Source organism: Erythrolamprus reginae, chromosome 7 (genome assembly GCF_031021105.1).
Source record: "Erythrolamprus reginae isolate rEryReg1 chromosome 7, rEryReg1.hap1, whole genome shotgun sequence".
Taxonomy (NCBI): Eukaryota; Metazoa; Chordata; class Lepidosauria; order Squamata; family Dipsadidae; genus Erythrolamprus; species Erythrolamprus reginae.
The window spans coordinates 25,719,576-25,741,848 of NC_091956.1; the positions used below are offsets into that span (position 1 = coordinate 25,719,576).

Sequence of the window (22,273 nt, forward strand, 5' to 3'; positions counted from 1 at the left end):
ATGAAAAATTCAGGAAAAAACATATTATGTAATGTTATGGTATAAGATGGTAGTCAGTGAAGGACTGCCATATTCGGCACTACCAATGCACCCTCTAAGAGGGTGCAAAGGCCATTGTGGGTGAGCACGCATCTAGCGGGCACACATCTGGCGGGCGTGAGATTTGGCTTCTCCGCATGCGCAGCAAGTGAAATCTTCTGTGAGAACATGCCCGAGCAAGATTTTGCCAATTTTTGTGGATATTTTTGCTTCCGTGCACATGTAAAAGCAAAATAGTAGTGGAAATCGCCAAAATCTTGCTCGCGTGAGGTCTTCATGTGAGATTTCACTAGCTGTGCATGTGCAGAAGCCTAATCTCATGCGTGCACGCACAGGTGCACATCAGGGATGCACAGCTGCATGCGTGTCCTGAAAATCACTACCGGAATGTAGCACATTACTGTTCCGGTAGCAGGCTATCACTGATGGTAGCACAATGATAGTACTACTAGTAGTATGGTATGTCATAAAGCCAACATTAAATGAAAAAATATGTTCCTATGGAATAGCTACTTCACTTTGGCATTTTAGCTGACTGAATTTTCTTTAATTTAATTTAACTATGCATATTTGGTTATATTGCAGGTCAAGAGGCACTATTATTTTTAAATAGTTTGACTAATATATAATAATCCAGGAAAACCACTACTGTAAAACCTGCCCAAATGTCTTCTCTCCCCATTCTTAGTGAGCAGAGTAATTTCTTTCCTTTGGTTGTTCTTTGGTTGTTTGTATGTTGCTTTCACTACTGTTCTTCCTTTGTGTGGAATCCATCCATCCATCCATCCATCCTTGTTACCTACCTGCTTATCTACCTACCACAAACTTGTTTGCTTAATTCATTGCATTTCCCCATTTCTTGTTTGGCACAAAGGCCATTATGGTGGGGCAGTCATTTCTGATCCGTCTTTTCTCCCCCTTTATTAAACTGCCTCAACCCCTTCACGTTCATCAACATTCTCAGAGACTCTTCTCATCCTGTTTACAATCTTTTTGGACCGCTGCCTTCTGGTAGAAGATACAGAACAATTAAAACTCGAACTACAGGTTTTCTGAACTGTTTTTATCCCAGAGCTATAATTGCACTTAACAATGCACTAGGCGGGGGTCATCATCTGTGAACTGCTGGACAAAACTACTTGGTCTGTTGTGTGGATGTTGGATGGTTCAGGTGGGAAATTGTGGCGGGTTGAGCATGTTCTTTTGGATTGTTATGTATGTTGACATTGGTCTTTGGCGTCATATGAATTTCATTGCATGGGTAAATTGTGTATATACAGTACATACAGTGACAATAGTTATGTATGTATGTATGTATGTATGTATGTATGTATGTATGTATGTATGTATGTATTTAATCCATCATCCCTGACCAAAACTTCATTTCCCCATTGCCCTAACCTGGAGCCACCTCGGAAGAGTGAGTGATATGTGTACAAATATTACACATTTTAGCAAGGGGTTCTCTGCCTGATTGCTGGGTGAGTATGGCCATGGTGGGTGTGGCCTACTCAGCCTCCTGTACCATGGCGGAGAGGTGTGTTTTTGCCCCCAGGCTCCAGAGACTTTCACCGAGCCTCCAGGTGGACGAAAACAGCCTCCCCGGGCTATGGAGGCTGGAAACAGGTCCATTTCTGGCCTTCTCAAACTTCCGGTAGGCTCATTTTTCACCCTCCCTGAGCCTCTGCACATGCCCTGCACTTATCTATATCCAAAAATGGGCTGTGTGAGAATTCCTGCAGTATTGGGTTGCTACCAGTAGCGAAAATTATGCTGTGCACACAGCTTCTATTCTCCTGTGTCCGCACACACATGTCCCAGTGTGTTTTTGCTACTGCACATGCGCAACAGGCAAAATCTTGCAAGGGGATGCACATGCGAGAGAGATTTCAGTGATTTTTTGCTTCTGCGCATGCACGGAAGCAAAAAAACCCCAGTGAAATCTCATGCATGCACATGTTCCCCTTGCAAGATTTTGCTTCCTGTGCATGCACAGAAGCAAATACATTACATGCTGGGACGTGAGCATGCACATGCAGGAGAACAGAAGCTGTCCGGCACTGGCAGGAATGGGAATCCACCCCAGAACACTGTTCTGTCGGGCTCTCTGGTAGACTCATCCCGAAAATTCACAGGTACAAATTTCAGACACACACACACACACCTTTGAAAATTCAAAACAATGTTCTTTATAATGAAAATTCACTTAAACTAAGCCCTCTTTTTGTAGAGCAAAGAGCACTCGTCTCCAAACAAACTGGTAATTTGTACAAGTCCCTTATCAGTTCTGTGATAGTTAGCTTGCAGCTTTGAGGCAATTCACAGTCCTTCTTCTTTCACAAAGTGAAACACACTTTGCTCTGGTTTAGTTTCAAAGCAGGGAAAAATCAGCACACAAAAGGTCAAAGTCAGTAAAGCAGTCACGAAACACAACGATCAGATAATCCTCCACAATGGCCAAACCCACAGGCTGCTCTTTATAGCAGCCTCACTAATTACCACAGCCCCACCCAACCACAGGTGGCCTCATTTTCTTTGACAATAATCTCTCAGTTGTTGCTGCCTATGCATCGCTCTCCGCATGCGTGGCTGTATCATTAACTCTTGTTCTGAATCCAAGGAGGAGCTAGATAATTGATCTCCTTCTGAGCTGTCTGCCACACTCTCCTCCTCCCTGTCACTCATGTCTTCTTGGTCAGAGGAGCCTTCATCAGCAGATTCCACCAGGGGCAAAATAGGCCTGCAGCATGTGGATGTCTCCCCCACATCCACAGTCCTTGGGGCAGGAGCTGGGCCAGAGCTAACCACAACAGAGTCCGGGGGGGGGGGGGCAGGCAGGGCTAGCCAGGAGTGGGATTTGGGAGGTTCTCCAAACTGCACAGAATTTTAACTAGAAGTTCTCCTGAACCCCTGCGAACCCCCAGCATCCCATCCCTGCATCTACACACATTTACAAGATAATAACCTACAACACAGATGAAGCAGTCAGAACAAGACACTGCTTAAAAATATAACAATTCTGAGCTGTTCTTTTTATGAAGGGACTTTTAGAAAACAGTTAAACTGTGGACGCATTCATGCTGTTGATGGAAAAGAACTATAATTGATAACCAGTAGGAGGGTATTAAAACTACTGTATTTTAGAAAGTGCATGTATTGTTTAGTTAGATTAAATGCTGCAGGTACAGTAGGTTGACTTAAACCAGCAGGTAAAATCTTTGCTCTTAGCATTATGCAGCTTCAAAAATTGGAATATGTTTATAATTTAAATGCTTTGCAATATGTGTTTCAACGGATTGACCAGATTGAAATCATCCCCACCAAGGATTGGAATAAGAAGTTGTACAGAATCAAAACGATTCAGTGCTGCTAAGCACTGTGTTTCACCCAAAACACTGAATATTGCTTTGCTACAGTCAGAAGGATTTTTATCCACAGGGTTTTGGTATCATATGAGGAAGTACAATAATTTATTAACTGCAATTGCTCAACAGAAAAACCGGTTGTATCTGAAGAAAAAACAGCTGCCTATTATGCACCCTTGATTATAATGGGGAGTGCCAAAATTCAGATAGGTAGAAGAGTTAGGCAGTACTCTTTTAGTACTAAATCTAAGGAAATTTAATGAGTCTTAATGCCTAAGAAATTCATTTAAAATTGCATTTTCTCTTCTTACTGAGAAGATTTAAAGCAATCACGTGGAACAAGTCATCCAAACAGCTTTCTAGTCATTTGTAACATCTGCACACACATATTCTATAGATTTTCAAGCAAGTACCTACTATCAGAAATGATGTAAAATAAGTCATTCGTTAACAATTAAACCCCCAGGTATTTTGGACTTCCTCATTGATTCTTACAGCCTGCAGATGACGTCAAAGCAACATACTGAAGCTGCTTTTATTTGATTTCAGTCTGGCATCTCCGACTAAAGACGTTCAACTAAAGGAGGATTTAAGAAGCATTGCATAGAAAGAATGACTAAACCATAGACTTCCTTCGTTCTTTTTCTTCAATAACGCCACCACACGTAGATCTTTCTGACCTCTTTTCACTGATGGGCTTGCTTTGCTAGAAAACAGGGAGCTTCTTTACAGGGCAGACTTGCTAATCTAACTATCAGTTGTCCAGTGTGCTAGCTGCAAACATGAAGTGAGCACTATTTCTCCCCAGCAGCATGTTTCATTATTGATCCACAGATTCTGGGAGATGGTGGCTATACAGCAAGAAAGAGTGCAGAGAATAACAACAAAGGTGATTCGGGAACTAGAGGCTAAAACATGTGAAGAACAGATGTAGCAGAGGTGGGTTCTGAACCCATCTGAACCGATAGCAATCCACTGGTGACATCACGGTGATGTACGGAACCGGTTCTGTTAGTGCTGGTCTATGGACGCTGCCATCTTTTTTTTAAAAAATGAATTTTTAAAAAAATTTCACCTCCAGGTTTTTTCCTACTGCGCATGTGCAGAAACCCTGTTTCTGCCACTGTGCATGTGTCACCATATTGTTTTTGGCTTTTGGGGGGGGCAATTTTTGTTTATTTTTTTGGCCATGAGGTGCAGCCACGTGGCGTGGGAGGAAGCAAATGGCAGCAAGTTAAGTTAGAACCCAACCCTGAGTTGCAGGGATTGGATATGTCTAGTTTAAGGAAAAGAAGGACTAGGAGTGACATGATAGCAATGTTCCATTATCTTAGGAGCTGCCACAAAGTAAAGAGATCAACATATTTGCCAAAGCACCTGATGTAAACAAGAGAACCAACCTAGAAATGAGGAATTTTCTGACAGTGAGAACAATTAATCAGTGGAACGACTTGTCTCCAGAAGTTATGGGTTTTTAAGAAGAGATTGGACACCATTTGTCTGAAATGATAAAGGGTTTCCTTTATCCAGGTCCCTTCCAACTCTCCTGTTCTGTTAAAAGAGAGCAAATCACATCAACTTTTGCCTACCTGGTATGAAGAAAATTCCACATTAACTGCAGTGCTTCTAACTTTCTGCAAGTCCTATAATGAAAGAATGTGGTACCAATGGAACAGGGGAGAGAAAATAGCTACAAAGGATAAAATTTGCAGTTCTGTTTCATCATCATGGAATATTCAGTCAGCAACCCAGGAGCTACCCTAAGAATGTGGACCAAAGTAAACAAATGGTTGGGGGAAAACATGACTTAATTTCCTTTAAATTTATTTTCAAAGCCATAGTGGATACCACACAATGGACTGGAGCCATAACTGTAGGAAATGTTGTAGTCAATACGTTTCCTCCCTATCCTCCTTCCTCTGGTAAATCCCAACACAGCTTGCTCTAAGAATTCAGTGGCTTGAAAAAAAGAGAGAATGTTTTCACTTACTGTTTTTCATTGTTTTACCAGGTAACAAAAGAACAGAATTGCAGACTTGGAAGGGATATTGGAGGTCTGCACAAGCAGAAGACCCTACACCATTCTGGGCAAATTGCTGTCCAATCTTATCTTAAAAATCTCCAGTGATAGAGCACTCACAACTTCTGAAGGCAACCAATTCCTCTGATTAGTTGGTAAAGGCTTCTAGAACGTGCAGATTACAGCATAGCCAATTAGTTTTGGAGTAGCTTTGCAAACTTGGATAGCAAACAAGGAAATTTCCCTAGGGTTAGTTTGTTTTGATGTGTTGGCAGTCAAGGCTCAATGCATTTTGGATTGAGTTTGGTCCCTCTCCAAATTGATGGTGTGGACCAGGGTATCCAACCTTGTCAACTTTTAAGATGTGTCGACTTCAATTCCCAACATTCACCAGCCAGTCATGTCCCGATGTAGACTTAAGATAGGTTGACTTTCAAAATAAAGGACGGTTGCTGTAATACACTTTATGCCTCTGTTTTAATACAATTGTGAACATTTAAAAAAGCCGCTATAAGACACCAGTTCCAAAGCTGAATTTAAAAGGCTTTTCCCAAAAAAAGGTCTTGGTAAGTAAAGCAACTTCATTGTTGGCTAAAAAGTGAACCTTGAATGAATAATTTTACTGAGATGGCAGCTTTTGATATCCTAATCCAGTGATGGCGAACCTCCTTGCCTTTCGAAAGCTGCTTAAAATCCACCTCTGCTGCCAGGCATGGGCGAACTGAGATACACTTCCCCCTAGGCTTTTACAATTTTATGCATGGTATGTCTGTATGTATGATTGGTTTTTATATACTGTAATGGGTTTTTAACTATTTTTAGTATTGGATTTTGTTATATACTGTTTTATTGCTGTTGTTAGCCGCCCCGAGTCTGTGGAGAGGCGCGGCATACAAATCCAATAAATAAATAAATAAATAAATAAATAAATAAATGAATGAATGAATGAATGAATAAATAAATAAATAAATTTATGCCAGTGGTTCTCAACGCCCCGAGTCTGCGGAGAGGCGCGCCATACAAATCCAATAAATAAATAAATAAATAAACAAACAAACAAACAAACAAATAAATAAATAAATTTATGCCAGTGGTTCTCAACCTGGGGATTGGGACCCCTTTGGGGGTCGAACAATCATTTCACAGGGGTAGCCTAAGACAATGGGAAAAGACAAATTTCCAATGGTGTTAGGAACTAAAGCTTCTATTCTGGTGCCTTGGGAGGGGGACATATTTTTACAATCCGACCAATCAGGTGTTTACAGTAGGGGTGTCCCTCTGACCTTCCTGCCAATCAGCTTAAAGTTTTGTTGGGTGAATTGGTGCTACACTTATGGTTGGGGGTCATCACAACATGAGGAACTGTATTAAGGGGTCGTGGCATTAGAAAGGTTGAGAACCACAGCATTAAGGGAATGGGCAGTATATAAAATATTTTTTTTTTAAAGTAACGATCAGGATTCAATTATCAAAATGCTATAATTTTATATGCAGCATTTTTAATAAACATACTAGGTAAGGGGATATATTTTTAGTATTAGGCTTGGTTTTAATATGCATTAGTATTTTATTTTTTTCAATAAAAATTCATAGAAAATGGAAAATTTTCAAGCTGCAACCTTTATTTTATCCTCTAATGCAGTGGTTCTCAACCTTTCTAATGCCGCAGCCCCTTAATACAGTTCTTCATGTTGTGGTGACCCCCAACCATAAGTCTAGCGCCAATTCTCCCAACAGAACTTTTGATTGGTAGGAAGGTCAGAAGGACATCCCCACTGTAAACGCCTGATTGGTTGGATTATAAAAATATGTTCCAAGGCACCAGAATAGAAGCTCTAATTCCTAACACCATGGGAAATTTTTTTCCCCACGGTCTTTGGCGACCCCGGTGAAATGGTCGTTTGACCCCCAAATGGGTCCCGACCCCCAGGTTGAGAACCAATGCCTTAATGGCTCATAGCAGTTCATAGAAATAAAGTGGAAATGGCATAAGTACCATTAAAATTATTTAAAAGCCTTATTGAAATAACATCTTAGTACCGTGATAAAAAACCTATGGCATGCATGCCACAGGTGGCACATGGAGCCACATCTGCGGACACATGAGTCATTGCCCTGGTTCAGCTCCAGCGTGCACCGGCCAGCTGATTTTTGATAGGCCCTATCCACACCAGCCCTCCCCTCCCAGGAGTCTCCACACAGCCCATTTTGGAAGTCAGGTAAGTACAAGATTCACATGGAGGCTTTGGGAGGATGTTTTTGGCCTCCAGGGAGGCCATTTTTACCCACCCCAGGTTCCAGGAAAGTCTATGGAACCTGGGGGAGGCAAAAACTGGGCCTATTAGGTTCACCGGAAATTGGGAAATGGCTGTTTCCGGCCTTCAGAAGATTCAAGGAGGGCTGCTAGGTCTAAAATGGGGGAAGGGGGTCATGCACAAGTGTGGGGGAGCACAGGAGGTTTGTGTGCACACAAGTGCAAGGAAAAACCAGGCAAAAACCGCTCTTTATTTTACCCAAAATGGGCCATTTTCACCTGTTTGGGAGGCTCTTTTCACACGCACACACCCAGAAGCATTCTGCAGGCCAAAATTAGTTTCAGTTCCAGCTACTGAAGGCAAGTCCTGGCTCTGCTGAAGGGTGGGCTGGGTGATGTGGGTGGGGCAGCCTCATGGTCCTGCACAGGCCAGATTAATGGCTTCGACAGCCTGCATGCAGCCCATGGGCCATAGTTTGAAGACCCATAATCTTGATTAATGTATCTTTTCTTTTATGTACACTGAGAGCATATGCACCAATGACAAATTCCTTGTGTGTCCAATCACACTTGGCCAATAAAGAATTCTATTCTATTCTATTCTATGAAACACAGTATAAAGAGTCTCTCTCCATCCAAATGTTGCTGAGTCAGAATTCTTGCATCACATCCTTTTCTATGTTGTCTTGAGTGGCTGGAAATCACAGTTCTACACCACAGAAAAGGCCACAACTTTCTCATTTCTGCTTTAAGGGTGGAGAGGCAACATCCTCTCCACCCAAGTGGCTGGACCAAGCACAGATCCTCCAGCCCAACATCTAATTGGTTAAACCGTAAATAATCCTAAACCCTCTGGCTTTCTGATTAGCTCTCTGTGAAATGAACCATAGGCAGGTCAAATGAATAAGAGCTCTTAATCATGTGTATAAAAAGACATGCTGGCAATAGCTATAATAATCCTTACATTATTTATAGCACAGGAAGCGGAGCTCCTTAACATCTTTTCGTTGTCCCTGTTATGTAAGAAAATGGGGATAGGTTTCAGTTCCTTGGATATCCTATCTTATTTAGGAACGGAAGTTTCTTATTTAAGAACAGAAGTTATTTTTAATCCATAAGCTCCTTTTGTACATCTGCTGACTGCCGGCTGCCAGCAGTTTGGCAGTTAGAGTCTCACCAGGCTGAAGGTTGACTCAGCCTTCCATCCTGCCGAGATGGGTAAAATGAGGACCCAGATTGTTGGGGGCAATAGGCCAATTCTGTAAACCACTTAGAGGGAGCTGTAAAGCAGTAGGTAAGTCTTAAGTGCTATTGCTATTTTGAGCTGACAATTGCTCACAAGGATATCAAAGTGGGTGATAGCAACTAGCAAGAGGGTTGATCTCAGTGTTCCCTCTAATTTTTTTGGGGGGTGGGCAGAAAAATATAGTGTCTGAGCGGCAGTCCCTTCGGGACTGGGCGGCACAGAAATAATAAATAAATAAATAAACAAACAAACAAACAAACAAATAAAAAACCCACCCTGTTTTGCCTCAGAGAATTTCAAAATAAAATACTGTACTCTGTGTCTATAACAGTGAGCTCATAATAGGGCAACTCTATCAATATCAAAATGCCACTTAAATAGTTGATCTAGTTTCAAACTAGATTTTGATTTTCTTTCTCTCTTCCTTACTCCCATTCTTTTTCTTTCTCTTTTCCTTCATCTCTTTTTTCTATCTGTTTCTCTCTCTTCCTCTCTCTCTCCTTCCCTCTCACTCTTTCCCACTCGGCTTCTGGGCAGGTTTGGAAAACTCTGAGTTGATGATGATTTTTAAGTGAGCGATTGCTCACTGCTCAGCTTAGAGGGAACTATGGTTGATCTTGAAAAAAGCTAGTCAGTTCTTAGGTAAGGTCCTCTGGGCTGTAAGCCTGGGATCGACAAACCCAGGCGCCTGGTCGCCAGTGGCGCCTAGAAAATGTTGTCTGGCGCCTAGAAAATGTTGCCTGGTGCTTGAGGAGTTGAGAAGAAAAAATATTACTCTCAATCCAATCCCACCTCCTGCACGGAGTCATCCAATCGGAGGAAGCAGGGACAGTATCGCTCAGGCCGCCTTCCCCACTTTGCTCCGCCCCCCTTATGCTCCGGGACTGGACAGGGAGAGTTGGGTTACGGGGGAAGGATCGCTGTGGCCGGGGGCCCGTTCTCATCTCCCGCTACCTGTGTAAGTACATACAAAGGCCGTGCTCCCCGGGGAGACGCCGTGTGTGAGGGGGTCTATATGTACATACAGTGTGTGCCCCACCATCCCCCCTCCCCGGCCGCGTTCAATGAGGCCGCAGTACTGTTTTGGGGGGATCTACTGCACGGATTTTCCTAGGACTAGCGTGTTAGTGATGCATAGCGCATCACTAACACGCTACTGCACCCACTTTAACATGATTTTTGCAGGTGACAGGTTCCCTTTAAGCACTGTGTGGAACGGTCATGCGCGCCTAGCGCGCATGACCGCAGCTGTTCCCTGCCCCCTGCACTGACGTCATCTTTCCAGAGCAGATAAGCGCCGGAAAGATTGCGACCGCAGCCTCTGCACCCTACTGCGCATGCGCGGCTTCTGTGAGCGCGCATCGCAGGCAGTTCATTCATTCACCTCCCGGAGCTGAACCAGGACGTGCAGGGAATCTTGCAAGACGTCGCTGGACATCGCAGCTCACCGCTGAGTAGGTGAGTATGTTGTTTCATTGATTTAGAAAAGTGTTGCTCCTACAAAAAAGGATTTGAAACTTCTTATGGTTAGAAAATAAAATACATGGATAATAAGGCAGATTGATTTTTAATCTTCTCTAGAAGTGCTGAGAGACCCTATCCTGCTGGACCACCACTGAATGGAGTTTCCTACATTGCTAAATCTTTTTGTAAGTAGGGTATAGCAGTATATACACAGTATATGCTGTAATTATATGGTTACTATATGGCAGTATATTCACAGTGTATCCCATTACCAGTACTATATGGCGGACTGCGGAGTGCTGCTGGAAGAACAAAGTCGGGTGCCGCCAGGAGAACGAAGCCGGAGTACTGCCTCGTCCACTCGGACAAAGAAGGGTAAAGAGTTCATGTGTAAGTTATAATTGGCATAGCAGAGCAAAGTGCACATTTTTTTTTCTTTTCTGGGTTCAGGAAAAAAATGAAGCGCAGAGCAACAGAGAGAATACCAGAAAATGAAAAGCAACTGAAAATGACACAGTTCTTTACAAAGACCTCTCTTGAAAGCGCAGTGCAACAGGTAGAAAGTGCCGGGCAACAGGTAACTGAAGAAACAAGAGAAGACCCACCAGCAGAGGAGTCCCCATCAACAAGCCGTTGTCAAACTGCTGGACCCAGGAGATTTAGGCAAGAGTGGTGTAAAGAACTCGCATGGCTTAAATTTGACCATACAACTGGTATAGCTATATGCGAGATTTGTGCTTCCTTCCCTGGCATTGCTGACCAAGCATCTAGGATCGTAAAAGGATTTTCAGGACCCTTTAAACTTGAAACCTTCAAAAAGCACGCAAAGTCTCTCCAGCATCTAAATTGTGTGGAGGCTACACATGCAGCGTTGGCTCCAGAAGCTACTCCATTGGCTGCTTGTATAAGGAAAATGGATGAAGACATGTTTAAACATATGACCATTCTATTTAATGTGGCCTATTATATTGCCAAAAACAACAGACCTTTCACAGATTTTGAAGGGTTGCTAGAGTTGACGGAGAAATTAGGGAGTGCTGTGCAACAGGAATATGCAAACGATAAAAGATGCAAAGAATTAATTTCCCATATTGCAGAAATAATCAGGAAAAACCTAATCAGTGAGCTCAAAGAGGCAAAATATGTCAGCTTGATGCTAGATGGCTCAACTGACAAAGCAGGGGTTGAACAACTGATTCTGTATGTCAGGTACATCAAGGACAACAGGGTCAAAGAAGTATTTCTTTCTGTTTCTCCTCTTGAAATGGCTACTGCAGATGGATATTTAGAAGCGCTCACAGAAGAACTTAGAACACTTGGTCTTGTAGGCTGGCTTTCTTCAAGTCACTTGATTGCCATTGGTACAGATGGTGCTGCCAGCATGATTGGGACCGAAAATGGCTTGGTGCAGAAAATACGCCAAAACATCAGTCATTTAATTGGCATTCACTGTGTTGCACACCGATTGAACTTAAGTGTATTAAGTTCAGTAAAACAAGCTAAATTAATTGATGACCTTGACTCTATTTTAAAGAAACTCTACCAATTTTATCAATACTCACCTAAGAGAATGCGACAGCTGAAGCAAGTAGCAGAAAACCTGCAGCTTACAATTCTGAAATTCCAATACTTGCATAATGTCAGATGGGTAGCAAGCAAAGTCGGTGCTCTGTCTGCACTTGTCAAAGACTGGAAATGCGTGACAATCCACCTAGAAAGTGTGGCTGCGGAAAAAGACAGTGCCTCTGCAGCTGCCCATGGTTTACTGAGAAAGCTCACAGATTTTAAATTTGTTCACATGCTCCATTTTCTACTGGACTATCTGGAAATTCTTAAAAACTTGTCACTTATATTTCAAAGGGAAGAGCTTTTTTTAAGCACAATTGAGTTGCATGTGAAAAGCACAATTTCAACAATCAATTCACTTAGAGATGCACCAAAACAACATGAGGCCAGATTTGTCTCAGGAACATCTCTTCAAGGACTGTTTCAAAATGTACAGCTACATGGACTGAGCAACACTGTAGCTGCATCAATTCAGCAGGAAAAAGCTAATTTAATTAATCATGCAGTTAAATACTTGACAGTGCGATTTCTAAGTGATATAAATATTGAAAGATCCACCGCAGTGTTTGACACCTTTGCCTGGCCAGCAGGAACAACATTGCAAGACTACGGTGTGGTTGAGATTACTGCATTGGCTCATCATTTTCGTAAACAGCTATCTCCACCTGAAAGTGATGACCAATGCATTCACTCACTCCTCAATGAGTGGTATGAGTTTAAGGTCCTTGGAAAAGGAAAGAAACTGTGTGAGCTTCTGGATTTGGCACTCTCCAACACCGAGAGATTTCCAGTTCTGGGAAACCTGTTGTCGATTGTAGCGGTGCTCCCTGTCTCAACCTCATGTTGTGAAAGAGGATTTAGTTTGATGAACATGGTCAAAAATAAATTCAGATCAAGGATGCAAGAAGAAAGTTTAAGTGACTTGTTTATGATCACCATGAATGGGCCATCTGTGAAGGCGTTTGATCCTGCCAAGGCTGTGGACCACTGGTACTTCAGCTCTAAAATCACAAGGCATGTTCATGGCCACAAAACGCAAAGTGAAAAACACTAGAATGTTGCCTAAAATCTAAAATATCAAAATATAATATTTATTATCTTTAAAAGTAAAATGTTGTTTATAACGTTTGTAATGTTTTTTTTGTTAAATTAAAAACCAAGTTTGCTTAAAAAAAATTCTGGCTCCTAAATTTTTTGGCTGGCTCCTAGATTCTGAACAACTTTGTCGACCACTGCTGTAAGCTATATTCAGTGATGGGTTGCTGCCCCCACGAGGGGGGCAGTGGGGGTATTAAGTTTATGCACTATTTATTGGATACTTAATAGTGGGTTTTTTTGTCCTTCCTTCTCTAGTACCTTAGTATGATCCTTAATTACTTTTAAAATAGGAAATAATTAAATATTATGTTTTATCCATAAATGTTTTAATCATTTTAATCATTATCTAGAACTGAACTTTTATAGCAATTAAAGAAAATTGAGCTACTTGCCTAATGTGTTATCATACTGAACCTTGTGGATTCAGTATAAAACCTTAAAATGTTACTGTGCTCCTCAATAAATAATGTTGTCTATCATTTATCCTTTTTTTGTGTCTATTCAAATAATGTGATTTAATCAACTGAAAAAGAGTCCAAGAAAACGTATCTTGGTTGGTAAGCTACTCCCACCCAGTCACATGATTGTCAAGCTTTAAGCCACCCCGGTCACATGATTGTCAAGCCTCTCCCACCTGGTCACATGACCATCAAACTACACCCACACAATAAGCCACACCCACAGTGTGGCAGTAAATTTTTTTTTGCAGCCCTTCACTGGCTATATTAGGGGATTAAAAATTAGGCCAGAGTAGAAAACAATGAAAACTGACTTTATTACAGCCACAGGCCAACCATCTCAAAAATAAAACAAAGTGCCAAGCAACACAAAAAGCCCAATGATTGTAACTATGTAATTGTAATTGTAACAGCCTAGTCAGATAAAGAGAAATCATGTTCTTTGGATAGTAACAGCTGTAAATAAAATTGATCTGGGTGACTTGGAACCTCGTTGAAACGCATGTGATTAAGTACACTGGACATCTTTGCAATAAGAAAAATATGACAAGACATGAATTGGGGTTTCAGGAATACCTTCACCACAAAGAGAGCCTTTCTTCAAATTAGACATTCTACAAATTAGACACTTGGAAAGCAATGACAAACTACATCCCGTTATCACCAAAGGATTCATTTGGATGACATATATAACCGTTGGATGTATTTCAACTTTGACTTTCCTATTCACATATTCTCTGCTCAGGATAATTTTCAAAATACTGAACCAACTTAGGGAGCCATGCTGCTTCTAATGATCCTGTGCACGTATGAACGTATACCTGTGAAGTTCTACCTGGCCCTATGAAGAGCATCCTGTAAGTACCAATACTGCTGCCAAAGCCACTGCTTCTTTTTTAAGCTCAGAGATTACAGCAGGTACAAATGAGGATCAGGGATAAAATGCTACCGGTTCGGCCTGGTACGGTTGTAACGGTAGCGGTGACCATCGGTGGTTTGGAAAACCGGTGGAGGCGGCAATGTGAGGCTCCACCCACCCACCTGGACATCACCATTTTATTGTTTTTAACCTTCTGCGCAGGGATGGGTTCCACATACTTTCCCCTCTGGTTCGCACTGTGAAGCTGCACGTGTGCAAACGCACTTCGCTCATGCAATTCTGCTTCCGTGCATGCTCAGTAGCTATAATCATTCCAAAACACCGTTGAAGTGCTGATCAGCTGTGCTTCAGGCAAAGGAATAAAGGTCAATATAAACACGGGGGTGGGCAGGAGGGCCCTTTTTCAAGCAGCAGCAGAGAAAAAAAACTTCAAAACAGTAAAAAAAAAAATCCAAAAAAAATAAGGCAGCACCACGGATCAGAACCCACAGAACATCACCAGTGGGTCACTACTGGTTTGGGCGATTTGGTCCGAACTATCAGGAACCCATCCCGCCTCTCTGCATGTGCAAAGCCTTGTCAGGATTAGCAATCCTGGGTGATATTTCATTGTATTGCCATATAAGATAAAAAGTAGAATGTAAGCATGTTAATGCTGAGTCATAGCATGTGAACTGCAATTTGATTGGGCCAGAGCATTATAAAATGCAAATCAACTTCACCATGATTGCCTGTTGTTGGTAGTGGTTGTTAGTTGGCTGGCTGGAGCAGTTCGATCATGAGTTAAATATTGAGTAGTATTAGTGATATGAGGAAACCTGGATTGGTTTAGTATCTACTAGAAACCTGGATTGGTTTATTATCTACTTGTAAGTAAGCTGAATATAGCTAAAGTAAAGTTCCTGTATATAGAAGACTGAAACGGAAGATACTTTGCACTGGAGAGTGAAACTATTGTTTTCTACAAATGTGTCTTCGTCATTTATCTGGTTCATTAATTGCTACATTATATTCTGGTATCTTATCAAGTCTTCCTGTGTAGATCTGTATATATCTGGACAAGCCTTCGATGCATGCACAGAGGGTGAAAAATCACACACAATGGTGGCACACATGCACACTTCCGAACCAGCAGGGAAGGTAAGTACATTTCACTGCTGATGAGGATTAAACTCTTACTTAATTGACAGAGGGCAGAGCTTGAGAAGGCGCTTGTTGGGGATCTGACTTCTCAACGTGAACAGAAGTATTTGTACGATATAGTCAAAAAAGGATATAGTCAAAACACCTAAAAATAGCCAGAGTTTCCTTGACTTTAGAACTCTTTAGTCCCATTTCTTCTGCCCACCTTCCTTCAAAATCCATTCTGAAACATCCAGCAAGTTCCAACAATCCATGAACTTGTTGCTAGGTCTACTGTTTACAAATGAACCATTCATTGTGCCCACTCGGTTGGCATCAACCACCTTGTTAAATATTAGCTGAATGATCAAGAAACTATGGCAGCTAGCAGAAGCCTGAAGGTAACATATGAGTTATTTGCTTTTATTGTGTATTAAGTTTATGACCTCTTTGCTTTGCTGGGGCTTGTTCAGAATAGAAAAAAATAGTAGGAACCCAGTGGGAATTCTGGAGAGGATACTGACTTTCCACCCCCTTCCTGAGCCAGAATTCAGTTTATTATTCTGTCCCGCTAACCCAAGGCTTCTCAATTATTTTCTGTTATGTCCCCCCCCCCCCGGGTGGAAGAAGTAAACATTTTGCCCCCCCTAACTCTCCGACCTGGGCCCCAATGGAATTTTAGTGTTAATATTTATTATTTTACTTATTATAAGCTGCAAGCAAACTATTGGCTGAAGAAGGCTACACTACCCATTACCTGGGAGTAAGTCCCACAGAACTCAATGGAGCCTGTTTTCAGTTAGGGGGATCAATTGAGAGGGACCACGCATATTCCCTGGGGTCAAATGAGCCCCCAGGGGTGGGCAGCAACTGGTGCGGTCAGGTGCTCTGGAGCGCATGCAGTTGTGCATCCCTGATGTGTCCCCACACGGGATTGGGCTTCTGCGCATGCGCAGCCAGCAAAATCTCATGTGAAGATGCTTGCGCAAGTGAGATTTCAGCGATTTTCACCAATTTTTCGCTTACGCACGCACGTAGGCAAAAATATCAGCGAAAATCTCTCCAGGCACAGTGCCGTCATCACTTGGAGTAGTCACTAAATTTATTTATTTATTTTTTATTTATTGATGGATTGATTTTGTCCATTGCACAATGAGAGTTATATTGGGTATACATATAGTAAATATATAATGAAGGTTATAGAGTATACAGTGATCCCTCGAGTTTCGCGATCTCGATCTTTGCGAAACGCTATATCGCGATTTTTCCACCCGATGACGTCACTCTCTTCCTTCCTTTCTCATCTTTCTTTCTCTCTCTCTTTCTCTCTCTTGCTTATTCCTCTCTCACACTCTCTTCCTCCCTCTCTCATCTCTTTCTTTCCTTCTCTCTCTTTCTCTATCTCTCCCCCTCTTGCTGGCGGGCGGCGGGCGGGCGAGCGGGAGCATCAGCGAGGAGCCGGGGTTTCCCCTTTGCGTGGGCGGCTGGGAAACCCCGATCTTCGTCTGCTCGCTGCTGCTGCGCCGAGCAGATCAGCTGCTGGGCGGCCAAAGGAACCTTCCCTGGGTCTTCCCCATTCTTGCTGGCGGGCGGGCGAGCGGCGGGCATCAGCGAGGAGCCGGGTTTTCCCCTTTGCGTGGGCGGCCGGGAAGACCCAGGGAAGGTTCCGCCCAGCAGCTGATCTGCTCGGTAGCGCAGCAGCAGCGAGGAGCCGAATCGGGGTTTCCCTTTGCGTGGGCGGCGGGGAACGCAAACTCCACCATCTACGCATGCGCGGCCATAGAAAAAAAGGCCATGCATGCGCAGATGGTGTTTTTACTTCCGCAACCCTACATCGCGAAAAATCGATTATCGCGAGGGGTCTTGGAACGGAACCCTCGCGATAATAGAGGGATCACTGTATACTCATAGTAAAGTATATCTAAGAAAGAATAGAAGAGAAGAAATAGGAATAAAATATATCAGTGAAAGAATAGAATAAATATAGGAAAGAAGAATGGTATAGGAGATATACGAGAGCAATAGGACAGGGGACGGATGGCACACTGGTGCACTTATGTACGCCCCTTACTGACCTCTTAGGAATCAGCAGTTCTTGCTACAGACTGCTACTCTCTCTTGGTCTTTGAGAGTCAGAAAGTGCGACTTGGCTTTTTTCCAAGCTTTGCATCTTTCAAGTCCAGGGCAGGCAACTTAGAACGCACCAGTAGCAGCAGTAGTAGTAATCCCTACATTATATCTATGTATACTACCAATACCTACTTGACAAAATAAAATAAATAAATAAATGAACTGTTGTCACCGTTCCCCGTGAGCAGGTGCGCACCCCCAAATACCCCCGCGTGCGCCCTTTTCCACGGGCGGGCGCTCCCCATCCCCCTGCCAGCCCACCGGGGGGGGGGGGGGGCGGGGAGGCACTGGCAGTAAAAGGAAAGGGAGCTGCGGCCGCCCCTGCCTTCCCACCGTGCCTCCAGCCCCCTCGCGCCCCTGGCCTCTCGGCCCTGCCCCCCGCCCGTCCGATCCGCCCCCTCTCCTCCTCCGCCTCCTGCGCTCCCAGCCAGGGGGCTGCGAGAGTTTTCTCCACGCGCTTCGGGAATGCCCGCCCCACCCCTCTCGCAGCACCTTCGCTGGGAGCGCTTTCCTCCCGAGCTTTCAGCAAGGGGGCTGCAGTAGAGGCAGGGCAGGCGTTCCCGAAGAACTCAGAGAAAGCGCTCTCGCAGCCCCCTCGCTGAAAGAGAGAGAGGGAGAGGGAGAGAGAGGGTTTTCTCCGCGTGCTTCAGGAATGCCCGCCCCACCCCTCTTGCAGCCCTCTGGCTGGGAGCGCAGAAGTGAAGGAGGAGAAGCTGCACCCACCGCCGCGGGAGAAGTGAGAGAGAGAGAGAAAGAGGGGGGAGAGAGAGATAGCAAGAGAGAGAAGAGAAAGCAAGCAAGAGAGAGAGAAAGAGAGAGAGAAAGCAATATAGAGAGAAAGAAAACAGAGAAAGAGAGAGAAAGAGGGGGAGAGAGATAGAGAGGGACAGAGAAAGTGAGAAAAAGAGAGAGAGAGCAAGAGGGGGAGAGAGAATGAGAAAGAGAGAAATGACTCTTGATTTAAAGCATATGGTAAAAAACACCCAAATAATAACAAAGAAAAAAAACCAGCCGTTTGTGTGTGTGTGTGTGAACTCTTGAACCATTTCCAATAGCTCACCTGTTATTGGAAATGGTACAAGAGTTCACACACACACACACAAGGGGGGAGGAGACAGGGATGGAAAAAGAGAAGATAGTAATAATAGTAATAGATTTTGGTTTTGTTTTATTATTAATTTCTTTTAATAAAAAATAAGGGAATTTTTTTCTTATTTATTTATTCATTCGTTCATTTATTTATTTATTTATACTTCTATGCCGCCCAGTCCCAAAGGGACTGCTGCTCAGACACTATACTTTTCCGCCCACACCGAAAAAAAATTAGAGGGAACATTGACTGTTGTTAAGTCGAGGTACTCTGAAGACTGAGAGGCCAGCAGCGTTTGCCAGAGGCTGCTACTCTCTCTTCTTGGAGGGTTGGAAAGTGGGACCTGGCATTTCTCCAAGCTTTGCAACTCTCCAGTCCAGCACTTCAGTAAGCTAACCTTCCCTGGAGCTGGGGGAGGGTAAAATGCTCTCTAGAAGCCAAAAATGCCCTCCCAGAGCATCTGTGCAAGCCAAAAATCAGCTGGCTGGCACACATATGCACGTTGGAACTGAGCTAGGGCAAAGGGTCATGTGCTCCAGGTGCCACCTGTGACACCCGTGCCATAGGTTCGCCATCACTGGTCTAAGGTGAAGCTTTGGGGGTTACCTGATGATACTACAGCTTTCTCCAAGCTTTGCAACTCTCCAGTCTAGGGCAACCCAGAACATGTGAACCCGCAGAGTTCCATGCCAGAAGTTTGCACCTTACAGGCGAAAATAAGTCACTTTTCAGTGTTGACATCACTTGGAGCGGTCACTAAATGAACTGTCATTGAGGGCTACCTATACTCTGAAGACAGAGGGGTCAGCAGCAGGGCTCGCTACAGACTGCTACTCCCTCTTGGGTCTTTGAGGGTCGGAAAGTGGGACTTGGTGTTTCTCCAAGCTTTGCATCTCACCAGAGTTCCACACCATCTTACGGGTGGCCATAAGTCACTTTTCACAGTGCCGTCACCACTTGGGAGTGGTCACTAAATGAACTGTCATTAAGTCAGGGGCTATCTACTGTATACTCAGAAGATGGAGGGGTCAGCAGCAGGGCTCACTACAGACTGCTATTCCCCCTTGGCTTTTCTCCACACTTTGCATCTCTCCAGAGTTCCATGCCAAAGTTTGCACTTTACAAGCAGCCATAAGTCACTTTTCACAGTACTGTCATCACTTGGGAGTGGTCACTGAGGGTTACCAGTACTCTGACGAACGAGGGACCAGCAGGGCTTGCCAGAAACTGCTACTCTCTCTTGGTCTTTGAGGGTTGGAAAGTGGGACTTGATGTTTCTCCAAGCTTTGCATCTCTCCAGTCCATGTCAATGGAGAACGTGTGAACCCAAAGTTTGCACCTTACGGTCATTAAGTGCCTTTTCACAGGGCCGTCATCACTTGGGAGTGGTCATTAAATGAACTGTCCTGAAGTCGAGGGCTACCTGCACTCTGAAGACGGAGGGGCCAGCAGCAGAGCTCGCTACAGACTGTTCTTGGGGCCAGCAGCAGAGCTCTTGGGTCTTTGAGGGTCGGAAAGCGGGGCTTGGTTTTCTCCACGCTTTGCATCTCTCCAGTCCAGGGCGAGCAACCTAAGAACGTGTGAATCGCCAGACAAGTTCCACGCCAAAAGTTTGCCGTAGTGTGAACTGAAGAGAGCTATTTTCACTCGGTTCCTGTTCCAGTTCGGCTTCTTTTAGGGAATCCCCCCACTCCCCATTTCTGTTACGCGGATTATTCCCCTCAAGCCAGCCGCCACCGCCTCCCCTCAGCCCGGCAGAAATCTTCCCGAACCAGCGCGCAATCGCGCGCTCGGTTTTCCCGCCTCAGCCAAATACCGGGTGGAAAAGGGGGGGGGGGAAGAGAAAGAGTGGGAAGCGCGGGAGCGCGCTCGCTCCGCAAACCCACCCCCGCTCCCCCTTTCGTGCGCTCGCACGCGCGTCAGGGCTCCCTGCAGCCGGTCCCTTGCCGAAGCCCGCTCTTCGCCGCAGTCGCCGCCGCGGGAGGCCGAGAGGAAGAAGCGGCCGCGGCTGGTGCCACTGCAGCCCCTCAACCGCCGCTCCGGCTGAGGCCTCGCCTCCTCATCTTCCCGCGGGCGGGATGTGGCAGCGGCGGCGACTGACAACCGGCAGCTTGCGGTGCATGAGGGGCGGATGAGCCGGGCTCCGCCCTGCCTCCTACTGGCCGGTGCAGGTAAAGGCGGGGAGGGGAAAATAATTTTGTGTGTGTGTGTGTGTGTGTGTGTGTGTCTGTCTATCTCTGTGTGTCTGTCTGTCTCTCTCTTATATCTTTCTATCTTATCTCTCTCTCTCTCCTCTCTATCTTATCTCTATCTTATCTCTCTCTCATCTCTCTATCTCTCTCTCTATCTATTTATCTATCTATCTATCTATCTATCTATCTATCTATCTATCTATCTATCTATCTATATGTCACATGTTTAAGCTGAATTTGAAAATTAAAGATATATATATATATATCATCTCTATATATATAATTTGCCTGCCTGCCTGCCTGCCTGCCTGCCTGCCTGCCTGCCTGCCTGCCTGCCTGCCTGCCTGCCTGCCTGCCTGCCTATCTATCTATCTATCTATCTATCTATCTATCTATCTATCTATCTATCTATCTATCTATCTATCTATCTATCTATCTATCCATCTATCCATCTATCTATCATCTATCTATATATCAATATATCATTTATCTGCCTGCCTGTCTGTCTGTCTATTAACTATCTATCTATCTATCTATCTATCTATCTATCTATCTATCTATCTATCTATCTATCTATCTATCTATCTATCTATCTATCTATCTATCATCTATCTATATATCATTTATCCGCCTGCCTGTCTGTCTGTCTATTAACTATCTATCTATCTATCTATCTATCTATCTATCTATCTATCTATCTATCTATCTATCTATCTATCTATCATCTCTCCCGAAGCCGTCTAATCTATGCTTTTGAATACCTAACCACGCTGTTTGCGGGTCCTCCAGGAGGTTTACGGTATCCGGTTGGTTCTCTCATACGGCTTGGGTCTCTTTTGGGAAGGGTAGACTTTGATGCGCCTTATGAGTAGGGGGGGGGCTTTCACCCCAACCCCCCCACTTGCTGAAGAATACTTCCTGATTCCCGGTGGAGGAATTCCTTTTGGGATTTCAGAGTACGGAAAATAGTCTGGGAATGATAGATTGGACTTACTACTTTTCTAACCCCCCTCCCCAAATTCTATTCCATATATCCTTGCATAACAAAAAAAAAACCCCATGCTAAAATAATTCCAATTATTTCCTGGGAAGTTGGTCACTTTCCTTGCCTGTTTACTAAATCCAATCCTTTTAGAATAGAAATAATAAAATAGAATAGAATATAGAATAGAAAAGAAAAGAAAATAGAATAGAATAGAATATAGAATAGAATAGAGTAGAATGAAATAGAATATAGAATAGAAAAATAGAAAAGAAAAGAAAATAGAAAATAGAATAGAATATAGAATAGAATAGAGTAGAATATAGAGTAGAATTATTTAGTGGCTAAGTGTGATTTGGACACACAA

At 43.8% G+C, this 22,273-nt stretch overlaps 1 protein-coding gene across 1 annotated transcript in view; it reads left to right on the forward strand.

The window, feature by feature from the left end:
- The first annotated feature begins 20,862 nt into the window (after positions 1-20,862).
- TRMT9B (tRNA methyltransferase 9B (putative)) overlaps positions 20,863-22,273 on the forward strand; it is a 28,624-nt gene continuing 27,213 nt past the window's right edge. The window contains 1 exon segment of the mRNA XM_070756571.1: positions 20,863-20,903. The gene's annotated coding sequence lies outside the window, so the exon portion shown is untranslated.